A 25,300-nucleotide genomic window follows, 5' to 3' on the forward strand; every position below is an offset into this window, starting at 1 on the left:
TGTGAGGGACTGCGAGGCTCTGCGGCGGTGAAACCAGCTACAGCTGCGGCCTCTTCCCGGACACTCCCCCTGCCTGCCTTTAAAGAGACGACTCACGGCCCCCGCTTCGCGGGAGCCGTTCGTGCCTTCTGGAACTCTGCTCATTGAACTTTGTGTCTGCCCTGGGTGTGAGGGACTGCGAGGCTCTGCGGCGGTGAAACCAGCTACAGCTGCGGCCTCTTCCCGGACACTCCCCTCTTAGAAGGTTACTACCTATATATTCTGAGACCAGTGACGCGGCGCGGGACGCGTGCGGGCCAAGGGCGGGCCCGTTCTAGCCCGTTACAGACCGAGTAAGACCTGACCGGGCCCCCTTTCTAACGTTCCCTATTGTGAAGTGGTGTGTACTGGACGTCGTCGCTGCCTTGTAAATATCGGCTGTTTAATAATTTTTGTAATTTACGTTATTATCCATGGCGACTACACGAGGGAGTAGGAGCAAGGTGATTAAGGATGTTACTAATATTTCTGGTCCATTAGATAATTTTATTGTAAGAGCGAATTCTGTTATTGACCAAGGAATTGCTCTTATGGAACGAAGAGTGTCACAAGACCTATTATTAGCAAAGCGTTCCTCTATGGGCCTTTTTGCGACAGCTAAAACTCCTGACAATACAAGTAATAAAGTACCCCCTGCCTTAGTACAGGCGGATATACATAGCATCCCTAATGTGGTAGATCTGTCATTTTCAATGACGGAATGCATATCTTCCTCGCAACTAGAGAGGTCCCTGATTCTTGCTCCGGAGCCTTTGGTACTAGAACCACGGTCGCAAGACCCAACCAATAGTCAGATGATGAGAGAAAAAGAGGGTGCTATACCAAAGACATCTAAAAACCCTAAGAGAAAGTATAAGAAATATGAACCTAAAGTAAAAAAGTCCAGGAAGCCTAAAAAAACTATCGCTATTGGGGACAAAGGGTTAGGCGAATTTCCCATTAGAAGGATAGAACGAACTGAACAACAGTTAAAGGATGGCTCTATTCAAAATTGTCCAAATGCGGATAGTGTGTTATTGGATTCGTCGAGTGTTGTTATTACTCCCCCCATGTCCATAAATTCTGAGCCTTTGAAGGCTGACTATAAGTTAACTGAGCACATAAGGGAGCTTTTTAAAATATATCTCACCCCGCTAGAAACTAGACTGAAGAAGATTGAGATGCAGTTAATAGATTTGGCTGCGTTTTCTAAGACCTCGACTAATATTGAGCCATTAAAGGGTGTGGATGGGATACCAAAAAGTACAAAAAATCTATTAGTGGGATCCTCAACAGTTAAATCGCTAGACCCCGCTACAAAAGAAAATAGTTTGCCATCTGTTAATACAGAGAACTATATAACAGAAAAAATTAACCATCCTTCTGGAAATAATGTTCAAGGGCTAAACACACAGAAAGATTGTAATAGGGGTCTTAAACTGGGAAATTTAGTTATAGATTTGCCCCCAGAAGCATCTCCTTATTTGGTGATTCTAACGGGGGTCCCTGAATTGAAAGAGGAAAAGGAAGAACCCTTTGGATCTTTGAAAAATAAGGTCCAATATTGGCTTAATACAAATCGACCACTCCCCCCGAATAGGACGAGTAAGATTCTAATGGTCCGCAGGGTTTCCTGGGTGGGGGCAGAAAGAAAAACAACACAGGGTGATTGTGTCCTGGTCAATTTTGAGGACCCGGAAACGGTTGATTATATTTGCTCTTGGGGGAATCAGTTTGTAAATGAGAGCATTGAAACTAAACGATTATCTTTTTTTTATCCTCCTAGATCTCACCCCTATTTACCCAATGATTGTAATTGGGTCACTGTAAATTCCCGTGATAGAAGAGCGGTCACAAGGGATTGGGGAAGGCAAGTTAATAGGGATCCAACATATAGTGACATCTGGAGAGGATTACCAACCTCCAATCGATATAGTAGTTTAGAGACGGTGGATTGACTCCATTGGACTGGACCCAGCATTCCTGTCCATTGCTTTAGTTTCAATAAATTATACAAAAGTTTAAATTACCCGGTAAATGATCCCCAAAGGGATGTTAATGAGGGTAGGATAAAAAAGCTATTAGATCCCCTAATAACACCCAAAGTTTTATTCGATGAATTTGACAAACAAGAGTCTGAAAAAATTACACATTTTGTCCTTGGTACAAAAAGCGTTTTATCACCGAAAGTTGTTCATCCCACAGTGCAGTTTGACGTGGAACGTAACTCTCCTTTGGTGGAAACACACTTGTGTGCGGTTTGCTCTCCTGATGAGGAGTTAGATATTGAACGTAACTTTCCTTTGATGGAAACAAATTTGTGTGTAGATTGTTCCCCTGACGAGGAGCGTCATCGAGACGCCGTAAGGGGGGAGTTGGCTCTTCTATCCTGGAATATTGCGGGCTTAGCAAACAAGGTAAATGATCACATCTTTTGTGACCTAATTGAGAAGAATGATATTATTTGCCTGCAGGAGTGTTGGGAACAGGTTGAGATTCATTTTGCAGGGTACCGTACGTATTTTTCCCCTGCAACCCAGTCCAGGAGAGGTAGAAACTCAGGGGGGCTTTGTACTTATATTTCTAATATGGTCAATTTGGCAACAAAGCAGCAGAATACAGGGGGGCATAATTGTTATCAGGTCTTCCGTTTAACTGCAGGTGGAAATCAACTTATTATTTTAATAAATCTATATAACAACATCCCGAAGGAAGATTTGAACAAAGTATTTGAAGATTTAAATAATTCAATATCCCGTGCTATTGGCTTGGAACAAAATGATATTTGTATCATTTTGACGGGGGATTTTAATTGTCACTTGTGCCCTTATAACAATTCCGGTATATGTGGAATGGTCAATTTAATTGGCGACCCATGTACACATTTTGAGCATACTGTGCTGGGAAATATGTTTAATAGCTTAATTTTCGAATGGGATCTGGGATTTGCAAATGAACTATGTACACCTCAGGTTCATTTCCAACCCACTTTTAATGGGCGTGGTCTAGAGTCTGTTATAGATTACACTATGGTTAGTAGTACTCACAACCGTAAAGTCCTGTTCTGTAAAACACTGGACACTGCAATGAGTGACCACTTCCCGATTAGCTCAATTTTTGATATTGATAGGAGTACCAGATCTGTCCCAAACGTAGCGGAAAACCTTTCCCGCCATGCTATTTCATTGGCAAGACAAAACGGATATGCTATAAAATGGAACAAGGTCGACCTTACAAACTTTCTCCAGAACCTGATACTGGATCAATATAATAATGTCAGGATTTGTCTAGAGGATTATCCTGACCCCAGTTTGATTATTTGTGCCTTTGACCAGATTACGTCATTCATTGCCAAAAAGTTAACAGGAACACTACGAGACAAGGCCTGTCAAAAAACAATTGGATGGTTCAACTCAGATTGCTCCAAAGCACATTCTAACTTAAAGCAGATTTTAAAGAAAACACCTAAAATTATGCTAGAAGTTAGAGCCGCCAGGGAAGCTTATAAAATATCGATAAAAAAACAGAAACCTGAGCTCAAGGAGAATGCGTGGAATGCATTAGTAAAGGCAAGCTCCTTGAGAGATAACATTGCGTTTTGGAGAGCAGTAAATGCCCCCTTTTTCGTTGAAAGGAATTCTGATAAGCTGGATCTTGCGATAGAAGAATCAACCTGGGTGGATTACTTTACTGAGCTCTATAAAAAAATGTTTTGCTCAGTATAGCCTCCAAACCCTTAATCCAGCAGGTTGCTATTGAGCCTACTGCTTCTGTTCTATTCCCTTTGGGGATTGTTTTTTCTGATTCTGAAGTAGAATTGGCCCTACAGGAAAGTGCAAGAAACAAAGCCCCCGGGCCTGATGGGGTCCCTACAGATATATATAAAGATATTGTTTCTCTATGGGCTCCACTGTTGACTAACGTGCTAAATAGTTTTAACATTAAGGGATTTCCACCGACCTGGCAGGAAGCCATTGTGGTGCCTATTTTTAAAAAGGGAGACCGAACTGATCCCAAATGTTATAGGCCCATCTCCCTACTTGATTCACTGATGAAAGTGGCAGGGAGAATTATTTTAAACAGATTGCACACGTGGGCAGAGGAATACGATGTTATTTCTAAGTTCCAGTATGGTTTCAAGGCTGGTCTAGGTACTGTTGAACAAGGGCTCAACTTGGCCTTAATAACTGGCAAATACATGATGGCAAAAAAGGGTAATCTTTTTATGACCTTCGTTGACCTTAGTTCAGCATTTGATTGCCTGGACCACGACGTACTATGGGACACTTTAATAGGCTTGGGCATAGATTTAAAATTATACAGAGAGGCAGGGGCTAAGGTGCGTTTCGGTAACAAAGGGGAGTGTACTGACAAGTTTCCAATTATGAAAGGCGTCAGACTAGGCTGTATTTTGGCACCTTTTCTTTTTAATTTGTACATAAATGAAGTGGCAGATTTTTTAGTCAAACAAGAGTTAGACTATCCTCAAATTGACGGCACGGCAGTTCCCATTTTACTATATGCGGACGATGCGGTTATCATGGCCAGAACTCAATTGGGCCTTCAAAAGGCATTAACCAGCTTTTCTTTCTTTATGAGTTCTAGGGGTTTAAAAATAAACATAGGGAAAACCTTTTCCATGTGCTGCTCATCAAAGAATAAACTTTCTTGTAAGACTTTCATTGACAAGTCTAAGATAGAACTTACCAGTACTTTCTCATATTTGGGGATTGTTTTTAATCAAAAAGGTACTTGGAAAGCAGCAATTAGGGCTAGGAACCTTGCTTTTGCCCGTACTTTAGGAGCAATAAGACAGTTTGCCAATAAATTAGGGGGCAGGCTTGTACGTATTTTAATGGACATTTATAAGTCCAAATGTATTTCAACTGCTCTATACGGATCTGGCATATGGGGTATCGCCGATTCCCAGGAAATCCAAGTAAAAGAAAACCCTTTCCTGCGCTATTTGTTAGCGGTCCCCAAATCGACCTCTACATATATTTGTCATAGGGAATTGGATTTGGTCTATATTTCGGATCTCATTAAAATTAATCCATTACTCTTATGGCATAAGATATGGACTTCAGAGGCAACTGCTTTCAATAGAACCATCTTGAGTGATTGCCTTAAACTAGAGAGGTGGAAAGACATCCATTGGATCACCTATGTAAAGGAGTTTACGACCAATATGGGGCATCCAACTTTCTTTGATAATCCCTCCTCGCTATCCGTGATCTCCAGAAAGGCTTTTAAGATAAGTTGTCTTGCTTTCCTGGAGAACAAACGATGGCTTGAGGAGAGAACTAAGACATCTGTAATTCAATACAACTTACTTGTGCAGGGCCCTGGTTTGCAGCTTTATCTATCTCCTGACTACCCTTGTTATGACAGAATGTTGCTATCGCGATTGAGAACTGACACCTATTATAGGTTGATAACATTCCCAGTTAGCAATGATTGGTCCTTAAATTTAATTAATTGTCCCTGTGATGATCTTGCTTTGCAATCTTCAATACATTGTGTTCTATTCTGCAAGTATTATGCTTGGGGAAGAAAGAAATATCTGATTCCCCTTCTTAAGATCTGGGGCTTAAGACAGTGCAGATCTGCGTATTTAAAGTTACTCCTATTAGAAGATGAAATAACTATTAGTGCTGTATCCAAGTTTTTAAAATTTGCAATTCGATGTAGATTAACCTTGGATTAATCTTTAGTGCTTGTTTTTATGTTTGTTATCCCCTTTCTTGATGTACACAACTTGTATGTAATTCGATTTCTTTTTTAACTATGTTCATTTGATTGTGCTTTTATGATTTTAACTCTAAAATCGAATAAAGCTATCTTTGACTTGACTAGTGAGGACACCAGTGTGGAGCGGGTGGAGGATGCCATCATGGCTGCAGAGGCACCAATACCCATAGACAGTCAAGGCAGCACCACCACACCACAAAACTGCAATGTGTGAGGGCCAAAAGGGGCTGCAGTAACAGAGGGTGATGATCTCCCTCTGCCCCTAAGTAAAATTACACAGCCAAATGTGAGCCAAAACCAGCGTGTTGTAGCAGGGCATAGGTGCAAAAGGCATTTTGCTGCACATGATGCTGCTGAGGATGATGGCAGCACTCAGTTGTTTCCTGGCCTAGAGCCATTCCATCTCCAAAATCAACACCTGCAAAACAAACAGTTGTGAATCATTAATAGGAACCTGCATCACATGCAGCAGAGCATTGCTGTGGGCTTTGATAGTATTAGGAAAGATTTGGCCACAATAATTTACAACATAGTCAATCAAATAATCAAGTAGTATTTATAGAGCATAGCTTGTCACCTGCGAGAGTATCCAGGCACTTGCAGCAGGTCTCATTTGAAGAGCCTGGTCTTGAGCTCCTTCCTGAAGTTGGTCAGCGAGATTGTGGTGCAGAGGGGGAGGATGTTCCAGGCTTTGGTGGCGAGATGAGAGAAGGAACCTCCTCTGGTGCGGCAGTGGCATATACGAGAGATCTGCACAAGGGGAAGATGTGTGGAACAAAGGTTCCTTGGAAGATGGTGGAAATGTAGCTGCTGGTTCAAGTAGGCAGGCCCTTGGTCCTGGAGAGCTTTGTAGGCATGGGTCACAAGCTTGAGATGGCATCTCTTTTTGACAGGGAGCCACTGGAGGTCTTTCAGGTGCTGGCTGATGTGGGTTCCCTTCAGCATGTTAGGATCTGTCTGGCAGTTACGTTCTGGATCGTCTGGAGTCTTTGCATGAATTGAGAGGTGGTGCCTACATAGAGTGCGCTGCTGCAGTCCAGTTGGCTGGTGATAAGGGCATTCATTACTATCTTCCGTGTGCTGATAAGGAACCACTTGAAAAATCTAGCTGAGTATGCGGAACGTGTGGAAGCAGGCTGAGGAGATTATATTTACCTGTTGTTTCATGGAGAGTTCCCTGTCTAGGATGATACAGAGGTTGCAGGACTGGTCTTTCAGTGTGGGGGTAGGTCCAAGTTCTGCCGGCTACCAGGAGTTGTTGCAAAGAGGAGTGTCCATGTTCAGTTTTAGGCAGTTGTCCTTCATCCATGCTAAGACTTCCTTCATGCTGTTGTGAAAGTTGGTCTTCTTTGCGGAGGGGTCAACAGAGAGTGATGATATGAGATGTGTGTCGTTGGCATAGGAGATGATGTTGATGTTGTGTGATCTGATGATGTCTGCGAGTGGTGTTATGTAGACGTTGTGGAGTGCTGAGATGAGGAATGAGCCTTGGGGAACACTGCAGATGTTGTGCTTGACTTGCCATGTGGAGGGAGGGAGGCAGACTTTATAGGGGCGTCCTGTGAGAGGTGATCCTCACCACTGACATGCAAGACTTATGCCAAGAAATGGTGTCCGTCCGTGCCCATCAGAGGTGTCTGGTGTGTCAGTAAGCAATGTTATAATGCCTCTCTTTATGGTCTTCAGGGACTAGGTATGACCTCAGAATCCATGGTCTCAATCCATTGCCATTGCCACATGTTGGAAAAAATTGTAAGTGTGAGCATGGCAGGACCTAAAAATTGCCAGACGCATGTATGTCCTTAATGTAACAGGTACACATCATCTAGTAAATCTCCATCATCAAACTCCCATGTTCTAGGCGTTCTATGCCACCTTTTTGGGCGAAAATGCGTTTGCAACCGATTTGCAATTAGCAAGCTTTTGTACAACTGGGCAATAATGAGCAATCTAAGGAATGTTCATCATTATGATTATTATTCCTGAGATGCCATACAGTCCGCAAGTGGATTTTTTGAGTGCACCTATAAAATTATATTTTCATACCGAGTATATTTTTCATCAAGAATCTGTGTATATTTATTCGATAATTCAAAGTACTTTTTTCCTTCAGTATGTGCTCTAGAATTTTGCATTTAGTATAGAAAGGATTCATGCAGTAATCACACATGACATTCAAAATAAGACTTATTTGGTGAATATTATTTTATATTGTTAGGTTTGTTTAAATGCTAATAAAAGCCTTGACTGTTGGTAGGCTGAACTACGGAGATGTGGGTCACCTCGGCTTTGAAGCAGAAATGTCTGTGAATTGATTATATTTTTAAAGCTTTAAAGTTTTATTGAGCATAATATATGAAACTTACAAACATTTCAAAAGGGGTTTACAAATAAAGGGGCCAATTATAGTGTCGGTGGGACTAACATCTCTAACCGAGGTCAGACCGCATCATTAGGATGCGGTCGGTCCAACCGCATTGGCCCAGGGACCGACCGACATCTTCCGATGGGCTTAAGCAGCCCATCAGGTGGTTGCTCCGATCGCATGCCCCTTAATGCAGGCAGTGCCTTCTCAGGCACCGCTGTGGGGGATTACGATCCACATTTCTGCAGTCATTTCATGTTGGTTCTTCTGACGTGAATAGGCTGGTGGATAAGCTATTTTGGGACCCGTAGCAGGGCCCCTGTCCCCCGTGGCTCCCCACTATGGGCCCTATGTTGCATCTGTGATGTCCCATAAACATCCCTGAATCGTGTGGCAGGCACTACATGGTGACTGGCACAGGGTGCAAGGATGTTTGAAAACATGCCTCTTTGCATTGGGGCATGTGCTGTAGCCCTTTTGTGGGCCACAGCACAAGCCTCAATCCACAGAGGCATATTTCCCATGGCCTCCACAGCGGTGAGATCCTAATTTATTGGGTGTGACCACTGACTACCTGTCGATCGGTCCTGTTCACGTAACGATGGCGGCTGGAGTCTCGTGCGACTGCCATCATAATCGGCTCCAAAATGTCATCTCTGCACCCTCAGGCTCCTCTAGTACAGAAGTATCTCAGGAATTCTGTATTCGAATTGCAAGTTTTTTTCATAGTAAAATACTGAATATCTATCAAGAACTCAAACTCCTTAATGCTGAGTGCCCTACCCCTCCCCTAGGGGAAACCTATGCAGAAACAGAGTCTGAGACTATGGTGTCCAGGGGTGGTCCAATAGCATCCCTCTTTTGCTTTACCCTGTTAACACCTGAGCAGACAGAGTTTCATCTACTCAGCATGAAGTCAGACTCCCCCTTTGCACCTTGCCCTCCCAAGATATTTGCAGCTGGAAGCCAAAACCATTGTCCCTCATATGACAGCAACCCTGAATAAAGGCATCATTTCAGGATGCACCCACAATTATGGGAAAATAGCTGAGGTGATACCTCTTCTAAAACAACTCAATTTAAATCCCTCTGATTTAAAATATTAATGTCCTATCTCCCCGTTGCCCAAACCTTCCAAAATTCATAAAAAATACCTGAACTCCCAGCCGATAGCATATGTGGAACAACACCAGATACTGAGTGCCTCACAGTTTGGGTTCAGGAGCAAATATGGGACTGAAACTCTACTGGTTTCGGCAGTTCACAACATTCAAATCATGGTTGATGAAGAACAGGCTACAGCATTGATCCTTTTGGATCTCTCTGTAGCTTTAAACACCCTCTGACTCTAGGCTTGGGACAGTAACTGGGGCTTCCAGACTCAGCACTCAAGCTTCCAACTTCCTTTCTCAGTGACAGGACACAGATGGCAATATTAGATCAATTATTTTCTGAATCTATCTTCTTGCTATGTGGAGTTCCTCAGGGCTCTTGAGTCCAACCTTATTTAATCTATATGTCTCCCCACTAGCAACGCTTATAAGGTCTTTTAGGTTTGAGGCATTCTCGTGTGCCAATGACACACAAATTATTTTGTCAATTACCAAAGATACAGAGGACATTTCCACCAACTTCAGAAACTGCCTGCAACAATATCCATCTGGATGGGCAAACACTATCTCAGACTCAATGGAGACAAGACTGACATCTTAAACTTTGGGAGCCAACCATCCATTTGGAATTATTCCTGGTGGCCGGAAAAGCTGGGCATGTAACCCACTCCCTCAATTTTCCTCAAAAATCTTGTAGTAACCATGATACCACTGCCTGTTCCTAAAAATGCTTTTTCCAAACATTCACAAAGGTGAAGGGGGTAAAATGAGAATGTTTTGCGCCCTCACTTTAGTCGCAAAACATTCATACATACCGATGTGATTCGGTATTAGGAAGGGACACCCCATCCTAATATCGAATCACAAACCAAATTGCGATTCGGTAACAGGTTACCAAATCGCAATGTGGGTTTGATACATGTGAAAAGCCTTTTTTAGGTTTGCAAATGGGCTGATTCTGAGAATTGGCAAATTTGTAACCTCAAAAAGGCTTCATACATGTGGCCCAAAGAGCTCTGATTTCACCGAAAAGAAATTCATTGGAGATGTATGACGACGGCTTGACTGGAGATAGGGGATCTTTTAATGGCTTTTATTACTAGAATTAGTTGCAGAAGGCATCTTGGTGGATAACTTAGGCTTAAGAAGTGCAGAATGTTTCTGGGATAATGAGTAATCCATTTTTTCAGAATCTGAACTATAACTTTCAGATGGATGTGTGCAACTGTGAGAAACAAATTTACCAAACGTTTGTAATTTTCTTGCATTTTGCATTCATGCGTCAGAGAATAAAGAAACGCATGCTTCTCAGGTAAAAATCTAAAAAGTCCAAGAATATCGAAGAAAACAAATAAGACTGCAATTGCAGCAAAGTCAAATATTGAAATGTACAACTTAAGAGGTGATGCTTAGCAAAACTGACTAATTGAACGATAGCAGATATAAATGAATAATATTATTTTCCATATATGATTGAAACATTTCTTAAATACCTTTTTTTTAGATTAAATGATGTTTTGCAGGGAGACATTGCAAATTCTAAGCACATCCAAAAGAAACATATAACTATGCTCCATGGAACATTAGAGTCCAGACTCAAGAGCTGCATTTCCAGCCAGACTCTGTCAAAGAGGGTGGATTTGCTTTTTAAAAGAGTGATGCTTTTAAACTACCACTTTGAATGCAGGGTTTTAGGAGACACCGCTAGGTTCACATGGAAGGAACATTTAGATTAGATGTGATGATTCTTTGTGAATGGTCGCCTGCTTTACAAAATGACAGACCCATCCCGAGGTATTCACGATCATGTACTGGGTCACACTAATGAGCAAACTTAAAAAGAAATACAAAGTTAATAGCTAATCCTTAGCATTTCCCGTTTCTTTGGCATTGATTCATGCAGCTCTGAAGGTCAGTTTTACTTTCAGTAAAGGCAAAGGCTCCTGGCCAGAGATCTCCGTTATGGGTGTTTTGACAAAATATTGAGTTAAAAATATTGGGAGACAGAAATATCAGACAAATATAGTGATTTGATGTAAGTAATATCGTTTTAAAAAATAGTGATGCTTTTCATATTGTTTTCAATATCATAGTGGCTAAAAATATAGTTTTTTATTATTTGAATGTGTTTTCATTGATATATCAATTTTATGTGACACTTGTTTATATAAGTGTTATTACTTTTTTTTAAAATATAGCTGGTAATTTTATGTGATTTCAAATTGTTCAATACATTTGTAATAGTAATTTATGGTGTTATAATGGGTTGTTGGGTTTACAGGGGGACAGGGTGGGAAGCTAATAAGGCAATAATGAATTATGAAATATTTATTTACATTTTATTTAAATATATTATTGATATTTTTGAGACGTTGGCCTGGTATATGCTGTCCACTAATTAAAGTGGGCACCTTGTACCAGTCCAAACAACCCTTATGGTGATTAGGTCAAAGATAACCTTTATTGAAAGCTATCCCAGTGGTAGCTATGGAGAGAAGCCTTCAGGCTAAGTCTTGAAGGAATGTTAAGCACCTCTTTCTACCAGAATGCAACCTTATAGTATTGGTTAAATGAAAGGGAAAATACACAGTAGTTATAAAAATATGTATTTATTATATATAACATTCTAACACTCTCTAGTATCCTCTACACGAGGACAGAACACAAATCAAATACTACAGTTGCATAGAATCAATCGTAAGTAGCACAATACAAAGTGGGCTACAGGTGGAGAGCAAACCATATACTAAAGAAGTGGTATAAGAACCATGACACGGGACTAGACCTAGTCTAAAAGGTGTAGAATCGCTGGGATCCCAATGAACCACCCATGGTGAGTGAGTAGGGAGCCCATGGAGGACAGGTGCAGTGTGAGAATACGAACACGTGCTCTGTACAATTCAATGGGAAAGTTGTGGTTGGAAAATCAGAGATTAAGGACGCTTCCCAGCAGATTACGAAGACAACCCTTGGGACTCAAGAGTTTGGAGAGCCACCCCACCCATGGATACCTTTGTACCAGAGTTACCTATCCCAGAGGAGCCAGGTGCAAAGGCACAAAGTGGCGCCGGAAACCATTGTCGTTCTCTATGGAAGTCGACAAAGAAATGCTGCTGCTGAAAAAACAAAAAGTGTCTGGTGGAATCCAAAGGTGGATTCTAGATGAGAAGAATCTGAAAGCAGAGAGGACAGAGTCTGGGTCACTTTGGAGTGACCAGGGGCTCGGTAGACAAAGGCCCTCCGATGATGGGTGCTTCAGGTGAGTTGACGGTGATCTTGACTCTTCAGCTGCGAGGACCTGGAGATGGCTAGGACAACCAGGAGCTGTAGGCGAGCTGTCCCATGAAGGATGTCAAGTGCTGAGGGTCAGTGTCTGGCGGGAGCACCAACAAGCCTTGGCAGTGGCATACAACGTAGATGGTCAAATTCGGTGTGTATCTGGTGCAGCAAGGACCAGGGAACTCACCACAGCAAGGGGAGTCAGGGCAGGCGTGGAGCAACATGGGGAGCCCAAATAAAGCAAAGTTGACCCTCAAGTGAACCCACAGGCTGAAGGCACAGGAGTCGCGAGGGGACCTCAAGCAGTTTCACAGGATACCTGCTAGCAGGGCACAGAGTGCGAAGAGGACGGGGTCCTTCTCAGAAAAGATGCGCCGGGCAGGGCCGGACTGGCCGTAGCGGGCACCGAGCAATCCCCCGGTGCGCTGCACGGGTTGGGGCCGGTTTCGGGCCCTTGGGGGCCATTTTTGTTACAGGGCCGTTTTTGCAGCATAGCTGCAAAATCGGCCCTGTAACAAAATCGGCTAAAAAGTGGCCTTGGCAAAGAGCTTGGTGGCACCCCCAAGGGGAGGGGGGGGGGGGGGGCGGCCGAGCACTTTGCCAGGGCCGGTTTTGCTTCCCAGTCCGGCCCTGGCGCCGGGGTCAGGGCTACAAATGGCCCAATGTACTGAATTTTTGCCGGACAACAAGCATATGCAGCTCCAAATAAACACGATGCACAGGGGTATGAGTATACTGTCCCCAAAAGAGATATCTGCCTCAAACTCAGTGAGAGAGCAGCTCAACCTCGGAGACCTTCAGAAACCCACGTCCTGTGTTGCTGGAGCCTTCGGAGTCCGCAGGAGCTCAGGATCGGCAAACTGGTCAGATGTGTTATGGTGCCTGCGTTTGCAGGGGAGTGACCCCTTCACCCCAAGAGAGATTCTTCTGTAGTCTTGGAGGTCCACAGGGTCCTGCATGGAGCCTGTATGGATCAAGGACTGTGGCGAGACTGGGGATGGCAAGGGAAGACAAAGTCGAACCCAAGGAAGGTCCAGCAAAGTACAGCGTGTTCAGATGGTCAAAGTGTAGTGGTTCTTCTTGCAGAATCTTGTCTATGTAAAATCTAATGTCCTGTAGCCAGGTAACCCATTTTATACCCAGGGGAAAGGGTTGGACAGATGCTAGGGAACCTCCTAACGGAGAGACAGAACAAGGGGAGGCTACTCCCATGTCTTTTGTCCAGTTTCACGCCAAAGCAGGAGCTAATGGCTCCCAGAACTGGTTTGAGCTGGATTATGCATAAGGACACCAAATGTGCCCCTGAACCAGACTTTCTGGCACTGTGACAGTGCACCCACCCAGCCCCAATACACTAAATCCTGTCTGGGAGGTGGTCACACCTCCCTGTGACAGGATACCTATTGTGCTGCCTTCCCCTGCTCGAGCTTGGCTCAGCAGCAGGAGGGCAGACTCGTGTCTGTGGCTGGCAGCATCCATTCTGTGCTGTGAGGCTCAAGAAAGTTGGTACCGGTTGACTTAGGTACCCCCAGAACCTCGATTATGAGCGGAGGAATCATACCTCCCACACAAGTTACTGGTGTGGAGGTATGATTCCAAGGCATTTAACACCAAACACGACATACTTTGTTGCAGTCCTTTTCGAAATAGCATTTACCGCGAGGTTATAATGCACCTCTACCTATATGTCTGGTAGTATCACACTCAGTACGGGAGAATGGTCTCCGAAGGCTGCAGAGGGGCTCTGATCATGCAGGAGCACCCTCTCATGTAAAACCCATTTTTTATATATGTTATTTGCGGGCTGTTGAGTTTGTAGGAGGATAGTTTCGGAAGCTAAACAATTAATAATGATTTAAAAATTAATTACTTTTTTAAATTCATTATTTAATTGATTTTAATTATGCAATTTATGGAAAGCTTATTTACTTTGCCTATATTTTAATTGTGGGCTGCTAGGTTTGTAATGGTATAGGGCTGGAAGATAATTAAATAATATTTAATTAGCAATGAATTATTAATTGTTAATTAATTATTTAATTGATTCTAAATATGTAAATTACGGAATACTTACTTTTTACTTATATTTTAGGTCCAGGCAGATAGGTTTGTAGGGTTGAAAGTTAAATAATTTTTAATTGAATAACAGTTATCTGTGAATCGATAATTAATATATATTTCATGTTAATAAAAAAACATTTTATGAAGAGTTTAATATTCATGGTGTTACTTATATATGTGATGTAGTTGAAGTGACTTACTTTTCCTACTCTCTTTTTTTTTACTACAGTAGGAATATTAAAATGAACCTCTTTGCAGATCAACACTTTCCCCACTTTTGCGCTGTTTGGAGTGTAAATAGTAAATTGCACCCCTCTGAAATCCAACCATTTCCCTACTTTTTCACTGACTGGATTGGGAACTGTACATTTTACCCCTCCAAAGTCCTACACTGTCCCTACTGTTGCGCTGTTCAGAGTGGGAATAGTACATTTTATCGCTTCAAAATCGAATTTTTTCTCTACTGTTATCCTGTTTAGAGTGAGACTAGTCATTTTACTCCCTCTGAAGTCCAACGCTGTCCCTACTGTTGTGTTACTTGTATTGGAAATAGTAAAGTTAACCCTTCCGAAGTCCAATGCTTTACCTACACTTGCACAAATTGCAGTGGGTATAGGAAATATTACACCTTCTAAATCCGAAACTTTCCCTACTGTTATGTTGTTTGGAATGAAAATAGTAAATTTAAACCCCCCGAAATCCAACCCTTTCCCTGCTATTGCACAGACTGGAGAGGGGATAGCAAATTTAACCCCTCCAAAGTTTTCCTACTGTTGTTTATATTAGAGTGGGAATAGTAAAGGTCACCCCTATGAAGTCTTGTGCTTTCTGTACTGTTCCAAACCTATTAACATCTAAGCTGACCTTGGTTTGGCTTTCATTATAACTGCTGTATGTAAAACCCCTGTGGCTTAAAACGGAGGCAGGAGGAGGGAATAAGGTATTTACTGTCAATGCTCTACACTTAATTCAGCTTCATTAACTGAATAATTTGGCAATCACATTGGTTGCATTGTGATCCTCCATAGTGAGATCATCTTCAAGGTAATCTTCCAGTAGTGATTAGGTGTGGCTCACAAATATTTTTACTGATGCCACTGCAAATATTCTTAGCTGTACTAGGTGAACCGCCCTTAAAATGGTAATAATGGAAAGAAGAAATTGTTAAAATTACATTAATACTATTGAAGATGCCGAATTAAGCCATGAAAGGAAACAGAAAATACTTCTACATTCTTTTGGTCCTCAAGGTCTCAAAGTCTATAATAGAATGAAAAAAAAAGAATTCAGGATGAGGAGGGTGTTTTTGCAGATGCCCTAACTGATTTTGACAACTATTATTCATCCTCTGTGTGTATTGCGATAGACAGATTTTACTTCTATAACAGGAAGCTAGGGAAAACAGAATCCATAGAGAAATATGTGTTGGCTCTGAAGAAACTGGCACTTAATTGCACATTTGATCCATTATACGATAAACTTATTAGGGATCAAATACTTCTGCATGTCATTTACGAATATGTGCAGGATAGGTTGTGGACACAGGGCAGATGTGATTGCAGTGGTCAAGAAAGCAGTATTACTAATAAATGTGGAAAAGCTGTGTTGGCAAATTCTGCAGGGCTGGATGAAGTTTTAGCTAAAATAAAACCTGGAAGGAAGAGTAAAACCCAGAATATAGAGTACAAGAAGGAGGGCAAAGATGAGAAGATTAAAAGCACATTTGGATGTATGAGACAGAACTAATTAAAGGTTACACGGAAAACATTTTACAGGTGTGGAAGTGCTAATCACCAAGCATACAGTAAAAATTGCCCTGCTCTGAATCAGAAGTCCTCTATATGTAGTATTATGGGAAGCGTAGCTAGGGTGTGTAAAAGGAAAAAGCAGGAGCAAAAGTTAAATGTGATATCTCATAATATCAGTTCTGTTTCTGACTCATTTACAACTGAGGACAGTAATGAGGTAGAAAGGAAAGATTGTGTGATGTGTATAAAGGGGTCTAGCAGGATGTCTTAAGAGATTGTAAGCAATCTTACAGAGGGGTGTAGAGAAAACTGTGTGTGAAATTAGATTGGGCTGCAATAGGGTTAATTGTAGCAGACTCAGGTTCACCCTGCACAATTGTAGATAAGAAGGTGTGGAACGAGAAATTCGAAGATGTGTTGTGGCTGCCTAATTGCTTAAATTGGATATTTGTCCAGGACGTTTCACAGACGATCCTATACCTATGGTTGGATAAAAAACTGTTAGGGGGGATATTACCAGGAAATTGCGATAATTATCGCAAAGCGTGCATAGCGCTGTTTTTTTTATCGCCGGCTATCGCTGGATTTCACCACGGAGATAACGCGTTATTATCACCGCTTATCTCCAAGGCGATAGAAAATCCAGCGATAGCGGTGAAACCTAGCAATAGCGCGATAAATCCATTGATAAATTCAACGCGCTAATGAAAAGCTTGCTAATAGGCAGGTGAGGACTTAACCTTACAATCCACCTCCCATTGACTAGAATGGTTAAGTCAGGTTTCTAGCAGGTGCTAGATTCCAGCGATAGTCGCAGTTAGCGCAAATATTTTTTATCGCTTCGCGGGCATTGCTGATAGGGGTAAGCTGTGTTTGCGACTGTTTTCCATCGCTTTAAGTTGGGAACGCCTCCTTTGCATGTCATTAGCGATATATATCGTTGACATGCAAAGCAGCACCAAAACGGTCGCTTTTGCCATAAAGTTGTCGCTAACCGCTGTTTGCGACAGCTTGCTAATAGGGCGATAGAAATATCCCCCTTAGTTTTACAATTTCAAAATAGAAAGACCATGGTAAAACTTTATGTGCCAGAGGAAGGTCCATCTGTGCTGGGGTTGATAGATCAAAGTGCGTGGATCATAGTTTTAAATCCCAATAGCCCTGAGCAAGTACTGTCAAGTCAAGTCAAGATACGCTTTATTCGATTTAAAATAACAAATCATAAAAGCACAAGATATATCAAAACAACATAAATACAAAAATGTAAAACTTTAAAATACAATAGCAGCTGTCCAAAGAATTGCAAATTGATCTTAAATATTTTAAACATTAAGAAGTTACAATCAGTGCCATAATCTCACGTTGGTACACTGCTCTTGCATAGATGGGAGCAGTTATCAATTATACAAAGGTCAAGCCTTGCATCATTTTCCTGGTTCTGACCCCCTTCAAATATTTCGCAATGTGGGCAGTGACAATTTCATCTTCTAAGAGTAGTAAGTTAATAAAAGCAGGTCTGCAAAGTCTCAGGCCAAGCACTTTCAAATAAGGCAATATCCACCTTTTCCTAAGTAAGAAATAAAACTTACAAAAGAATACGATGTAGATTGTAGACTGTACTGCGTTGTCATCACAAGGACATTGGCTGAGGGAAGGTAACCAAATTATGAAAGTTGCCTAGACGTAAGCGCGTAAGTAATAGCCTATCATAGTTACTAAGAGTAAATAATAGATAAGGTTGAATCCCCACTGAGTTAAAAGCAATTGATTGGCTCTGACCGTTGGTTTCATAATGTTGGAGGATAGCCAAGTACTGATTATGGATAGTAATTTGGAACTAGGAAGGAAACTTTTGGAAGCATTTTCTAGTGAAGTTGTTTCTTTAAAAGGTTTCACCCCAAAAAAAAATTCTTACAATAAATGCTATACCAAAAGTACACAAAATGATGAATCTATTGTGGATTGTGAGGCAAAAGGTGAATGTGGAAGTGAAAAGATTGTTGGATACAGGCGCGATTGATCCTGTGGAGGCGTCATAGTGGATTGCTCTATTAGTTGTGGCAAGAAAACCTAATGGTAAAATTTGATTATGTGTTGACTTGAGGTATTTGAATGAGAACATTGTCGTCGAGAGGTTTTCTCAACTCCAAATCAATGGTTTTGGCCGATTGATTTGTCACTGGCATAACATCAGGTTTGTTTGCGCCCAGACAGTCAAAATTTAACTGCATTTTTGACACCCATCGGCTGTTTTAGTTTTGTGCGGGTGTGGAAATTTAGCTTGCAAACTGAACATTATCTGCGCCATCTTGCCTCTCCCCAGCGCCACGCATAGCAAATGTACGGTCGCCATTTTAGGCACCCCACTCTCTCTCCCCGCTCACTCTCGATCGCCAGCGCTTTCCCCCGGCGCTGCGAGCATCCCCCGCGCGCTGGCCACCCCCGCTCTCTCATACAGGCCATAAACCCTCTCCTTCTGCGCGACCCTGCTACGGAACCACTTCCGACCGACAACCCATACTTGGTCATGCCTCTCCTTTGATAACCCCCCTTCCTCTGCGCCCCCTTGTCCGAACTGGTCCCAGGCCATCACCTAGCCCTGCGGATGCAGTTTATTGCCCCTACTGTAAGGGAAACACCCCACATCAAAGGGATTACAGTAGATCAAAGCCCCTACCCCCTGAGACCCGGCCGGTTGCACACACCCCCGGGAATTAGCGGAATTCCCTGCTGCGCGATAGCCATCTCCTACTGTGGATGGGGTGGGAACTTCTACTGTATCTATGTGTGGGAACGGATCTGAACCGGGGCTTCAGGGGATATTCCCCCGCACATCAAGGGAATCTCAAGAATGTACTATGTGTAATAAAGCAATAAACCAGTGTATAAGAGACCAGGTCTCAGAGATGCAGTTAGAGCACCTCGTGACGATACCTTGCTGTCTGATCTGATGTGTTCTGCTCCGACGGAATAAAACCTTGTTTCCTGCCTTCCAGTCTCCGGCGCCTGCCTCTTTTATTGGTAAATTATCGAGTGGTATGAGAGGCGATTACCGCCGGGCAAATACTTGAAAGGATACCGACTGAAACTGCCGCTACCATTTAACAATTGGCGTCCCAAACGTGGGGCCCATCAGCGACACGTGGATCCAGTGGGAGAGGTCCCGACGACAGAGTGAACGACTGCAACGATCGGGAGAGCTCCTGCCCAATAGACCCTCGTCTGGCAGCCGATCATCCGAACTTCACTGGTTCCGAGCAGACCTCTCTCGAGTGATCTACGGTCCTGACTGGGAACCATCAGGAGTGCCGCGGCAAATACGGAGAGTAGAGGACGATCGGGCGCTGGAGGCGGAAGACGAGAAACTGTCCACGCGGTCCGGGTAAGGTCGTGATACACGACAAATTGAGAAATAATTGATTGATTGTTTGAAGCTTTGGAAATTCTAGTATTGCTCATTGATTGTTCTTTTTTGAGATATTCGCTGTCTACAAACGGGGAGGAGTAGAAATACTCTCTCTCTCTCCCTTTGCAGATAGTGAAGGGTAGGTAACGCAGACTTTTGTCCCCGTTGAAACCCGTCGTGCCTATCTTTATCTCCCCATTGATTGATTGTCCGAACATTGATTGTTTTGAAGAATAGTGCTTTTTGAGATATTCTCTGTTTGCAAACAACGTAGAATAGGAATATTCTGTCTAGTCTTTGCAAATAGTGAAGGGTAGGTAACGCAGACTTTTGTCCCCGTTGAAACCCGTCGTGCCTATCTTTATCTCCCCATTGATTGATTGATTGATTGTCCGAACACTAGTTGTTCGATATTGGTTCTTTGGAGGTATTCTCTGCTTGCAAATAACGAAGAATAGAGATATTCTGTCTAGTCTTTGCAAGCAGTGAAAAGATAGGTAGTGCTGACTTTTGTCCCCGTTGAAACCCGTCATGCCTATCTTCTCCCCACTGATTGGTAGTTGGTTCTGCCCGGACCGCTTATTAGAGGTGAACCATCCGGCTCCACTGGAGGGCACCCCTAATAAGGACATGTTCACTAAATATGGACTAGTCGCCGTAGCTTATACCAAGCTATGGCATAAATATACAAAGAAGGACCCCGAGAGTCAGTGGCCACTGATGGGATCCTTCGACGACCATAAGATAGAAGCGCTAGAAATAGCTCTGCGTAGCAATACGACGACGCCTACTATGCTTGACAGTATCGGCATGTGGCGCAAAGAAGCAACGCAACGGAAAAAGAGGGAAGAAGTAAAAGCAGAAAAGGAATTACGAAAGGCAGCTCACCTTGCCCCTAGAAAGTTAGAAGAGGACATAAAGGAGAGAAGGGAAACTAAACTAAGACAGGAACCCGAAACCTCAGGCCAGTACGCTGTTAGGACCCCTTCTCTGCTCTACCCTGAGTTGTCCTCCAAGCAGCGAACGAATGACGAATTACTGTTAGGTCCCCCGATCATTTACATGCCCCCTCCGTATGCACCCTCCCAATCAATAGTGCAACACCCACAACCCCCGAACACGAGCGAAAGCAGTACAGGGGCCTCGGCCCTCACGGCCTCCGCGCCGGCTGAGCCTCTTGTGCCGAACCCAACGTCGACTACAACGCTAGACGACCATGAGATAGGAAAGAAAGAGTCCACCAGAATGAATCGATTAACTAAGGATGAACGAACAGGAATCGACAAGATAGTAAAGGCACTGGTAGGATCCTTTTTTTGACCTTACAAAAACTAAAATAACGCTAGGAGTTAGCCCTTTGTGGGACATATGAAACCAAGGGAAGGAGTCAAGCTCACGGTCGAGACGACCGCGAGGTAGCCCGACTCCATTACTCTCGCTACCTAAACATGTCTGCCCTACTGCCCACCCCGCCCAATAAGCATGACAAAATCCCGCACAAACGGAAGCCTGCTGACACCCACCATCGACGTCACCAAACTAGGGCTAGATCGCGCACAATTGGGCTATGTTATTTTTCCGATTGCACAGTAACCTCCTTGTGCTCGTCATCAAACTACAAATATGTACAAACACTCCAACGAAGTAATGTAGTTATAACATTTTAATAACTTATAGGATATAACAAACACACCAACAGGGTAAACAGGTTAAAACACGTTTTAAAACAACTATTTACATGACAGTCTGCTGCAACCTCCATCCCAAAGCCTTAACGTCCACGTGACACCGTCCTCGCCTCTCCTTCCTCGAAATCGCAACATTGGCCTGTTTTGGGCGGTCCCTCTTAGTTGACTTTGGGCTATAAAAGCCATGCAAAAATCCCTTGACATCAGTGGCGGGCGATTGTGCGAATAGGCCGGAGGCTATACGAAGCGCCGAAGTTCTGGCAACACCAAGGCGGAGCCCGCCACGCTGTGCGGGCCTTTCCGCTTTCTCTTCTTCTTTCTTTAATGAGGGCTGGTGCCCTGGCGGGCGGAGGCGACGCGGACGGGCCTCCCCCACCTCCCCAGGTGGAGGTTCGCCGGGCACCCCAACCGTCTTTAACTCGCCGACCAGCTAAGCTGCACCCAGCCATCTTTTTCATCGGCCTGCTGAATTTCACCCTGGCACGCTGTGCGGATCTTCCCAGTCACTTCTTCCTTCAATAACGGAGGGTGCCCTGGCGGGGGGAGGCGACGCGGACGGGCCTCCCCCACCTCCCCAGGTGGAGGCTCGCCAGCAGATGAGGGCACCCCAAACCGCATCTTTCACACGTCAGCCAGCTGAGTTGCGCCCTGCCACTTCATTCGCCGTTCGGCTGAGCCGACACCCCTGCACGCGGCCGCCAGGCAACCACCCAAGCACCGGGTTCACCAGGACTGCCGCTAGCACCCGACGTGAGGAGTGGGCCCCCGCAGCAAGGTAATCGGGTACCCACCCCGGTGGTGATACCATCCAAACTGCTGTCGTCACTGCTACTGGAATCACCCCGGTGGCAGTACCATCCGGACTGCCGCTGTTACTGCTGCTGGCTCCTCTCCGGTGACTGTACCAAAGAGCTGCTGCTACTGCTGCCCTTGAACTCCGGCGGTTGACCCCTCCGGTTCCAGGCCTGTCCCACCGTGAGACTATTCTGGACTCGAAAGCTTGTTTGCTAGGGCATGGGCCCCACCCTTGACAGAACGCTCCCCTCAGCCTTGCAGAATTGGTTGGAGTCATTTGACATTCGACTCCTGCGGACTTCCGATAAGGACAAAACCACCACCATTGCTCTTTTTGCCCCCGGGCGGCAGCCACCTTGCCTCCGCTTGGTGCAGTGAGACAGTAAAGCGTCGGCGGAAGAACCCGCCTGCTGCCCCGCCCTAAGAACAAACCGTGGCATTGCTACAGGGTTGCAGTGACGCCATGCTGACGCAAAGTTGACGCTAACGAAAGTTCTCGAACTACCAAAAGGAATTCTGGTTCAACAGCTAATTCATGGAAAGACTTAGACTGTGCACTGGCCCGACCCCGCCCCAAGATGGCGCTGATGTAGGAGTGGCCTACAACTCCTTGTGGCGTTCCAGCCACGTGACATTTGTGTTAAAAAGAGATATATAAATATATGTATGCGATGCTTTCACACATGATGGTGGGGGAGAGGGGGGGGGGAACCGATTTTTATGTTAATCTAGTGTTGCTCATGTTGCTCGACGCCTCTCGCACCGTGGCCGGCCTATAGCGGCTGTAGGCCCGTATTTCTACACTGACATTGTTTTAAATAAAGGGCTTCTTAAAAAGGAATTACGGAATCAGTGTCATGACTAATCATCTGGGTTGTTGAAGGTTTCTCTTTTAAATAAAAGATTGTCACTCCTAAGCGAAAGCATACAGATAATACGGACTCAATTTGCCTAAAATATTTTTGTTTAACGGAATTTGTACCCATCACGCCTGCCCCCCTTTTTCCAAGAATTGTCAAATCAATAATGAACTATAACTTAAGGTATATGTCGCACGCAAGGTATGGTATCCTGCACCATAATACACAACCAATTGAGAAATACATGCACGACCAGGGAACCCGAATTTAGGAGATGAATGAACTAGAGCATCTTTGCCTCGAACTAAAGAATAATAGGTCCGTGGTATTACCCACCCCTGCGGCTAGCCTGGTACATGGTAGGTAGAACTTTTCGTGTCTGCGCGCGCTGGGGTATTTTGAATACTGCACCTCCCCTCCCCTCTTATTTTCCCCTCTATAGGTCACGACGAAGTTCCGACTGAAGAGTGGAGTGGACATGGACCGAACCAAGTTCAATATCAGGGAAAACATAGACAAACGTTGTGAGATAGTGCGTAAAATTACAGACCACCATTGGGAACATGAAAAACTGTATGATATGATTGTGCGTGTGTACTACGATTATACGATATGAATGTGTATGCATTTCATGTTCGGGTCACTTGAAGAGAGCGTCATCGTATGATTGAGGTGCTCGTCCACCGATCAAAGGGAGGAGAATAAAGGGTCAGACAACCCATAAGATAAACTACAAAATGCTAAAGGTACGCAGCATGCATAGGAATAGAGGACAGGAAAGGAGAGGTCCCCGTGCTCGACGCAGCCCTGAGTCTCCGTCTTGATGCATGTACTGTCACACCCTATCCGGCATTTGTGTGTACGTGGTCACCGAATTTATGTCTTTTCCCCGCTTGTGTTTTCTTACATGGAACAGACCCATGCTACTCCATGTTGTGTGTGCACCAAGTGGCCTATTATCTTACCCATCTCTCTCTCTCTCGTTTTGTGTCGTATGTATGCCAAAATAGCCTACTTGATGCACACGTCTCTCTCTCTCTCTCTCTCTCTCTCTCTCTCTCTCTCTCTCTCTCCCTCCTCCTCTCTCTCTCTCTCTCTCTCTCTCTCTCTCTCTCACTCTCTCTCCCCCTCCCTCGCAAAAGGCTCTTTCTTGCCCTCTTTTCTTCTTGAATAAATTAACGACATACACCTCTTTGGTAAGTGTATAATTGGCCTGAACACAGTGGTGTTCGAACAAATTGACAGAAACAAAAACGACCATACTTTACCACGTTACTACCTCTCCTTTTTACAAACGTTAAGCCTAATCGGCTGAGAAGGAAAGGACAGGTAAGACGACTGATGTCTCCCAATCTGACCCTCAACACGGGGACTATATGTCAGTGGTTTTTGTTCTTAAGGGACACCATCTCCACCGCCCAGAATTACCCCTGACCAATTAGCCCGAAATAGAATGTCTAAAGCACCCTGTTCTCCCAAAGATAACTCCAGCCCTATACTAGCCGTCTCAGAGTGTCCCGAACGAAACAGCTGATGGCCCTGTTTTAAACTGATAAAGGGTCACCTACTGTATGAAAAGGATACTCGTGAACGCATGACCGTAGCACCTCGCACTTACGGGTATTACCAAACCTTGTATTATAGGGCGCAGAAACTGACACCTAGAAGGCCAGACGATGGACAGGGACACCCACAGAGCCCTGCACCACAGCAGTAATTAATAGATTAGTAACACGCACCTTAACATCAGAGTTAATAGACACCAATCATATAGTAACAGATAAGAGCATTTCCGCAACTACTCAGTGGTTGGGAGAGAGAATGAAGTATGTGAATGTCTTCCCTGCCAAAATCCCTAAGACTTTCGTTTCTTATAACCTATTCAAGGATAACCTGCAGCCATCGGAAGAGAGGGGTCGGACGTGACGCACAGTCTGGCTGCGGATCATAAAGCATCTATGACATCGACCAAGGGGGAAGCGACGAAGCAAAAAGGGTGTGAGACGAGACACCATTATCAGAACGATAAGCGCGAAGGGCTACATCGAGGCCCCTGCTCACTGACCAGCGTGCCTGAAGTCTCAACCCATCGGGCCCGATTGATGGGCCCAGTGCTGAAAGATTCTGCTCTCCTTGGTCCGCATTTTTGATCCGATCCCACGCCACCCCATTCTCTCTTCCTCTTTCATTTGGACTATGACTTTGACCTACTACCGA

Source organism: Triturus cristatus, chromosome 5_2, assembly GCF_964204655.1.
Source record: "Triturus cristatus chromosome 5_2, aTriCri1.1, whole genome shotgun sequence".
Taxonomy (NCBI): Eukaryota; Metazoa; Chordata; class Amphibia; order Caudata; family Salamandridae; genus Triturus; species Triturus cristatus.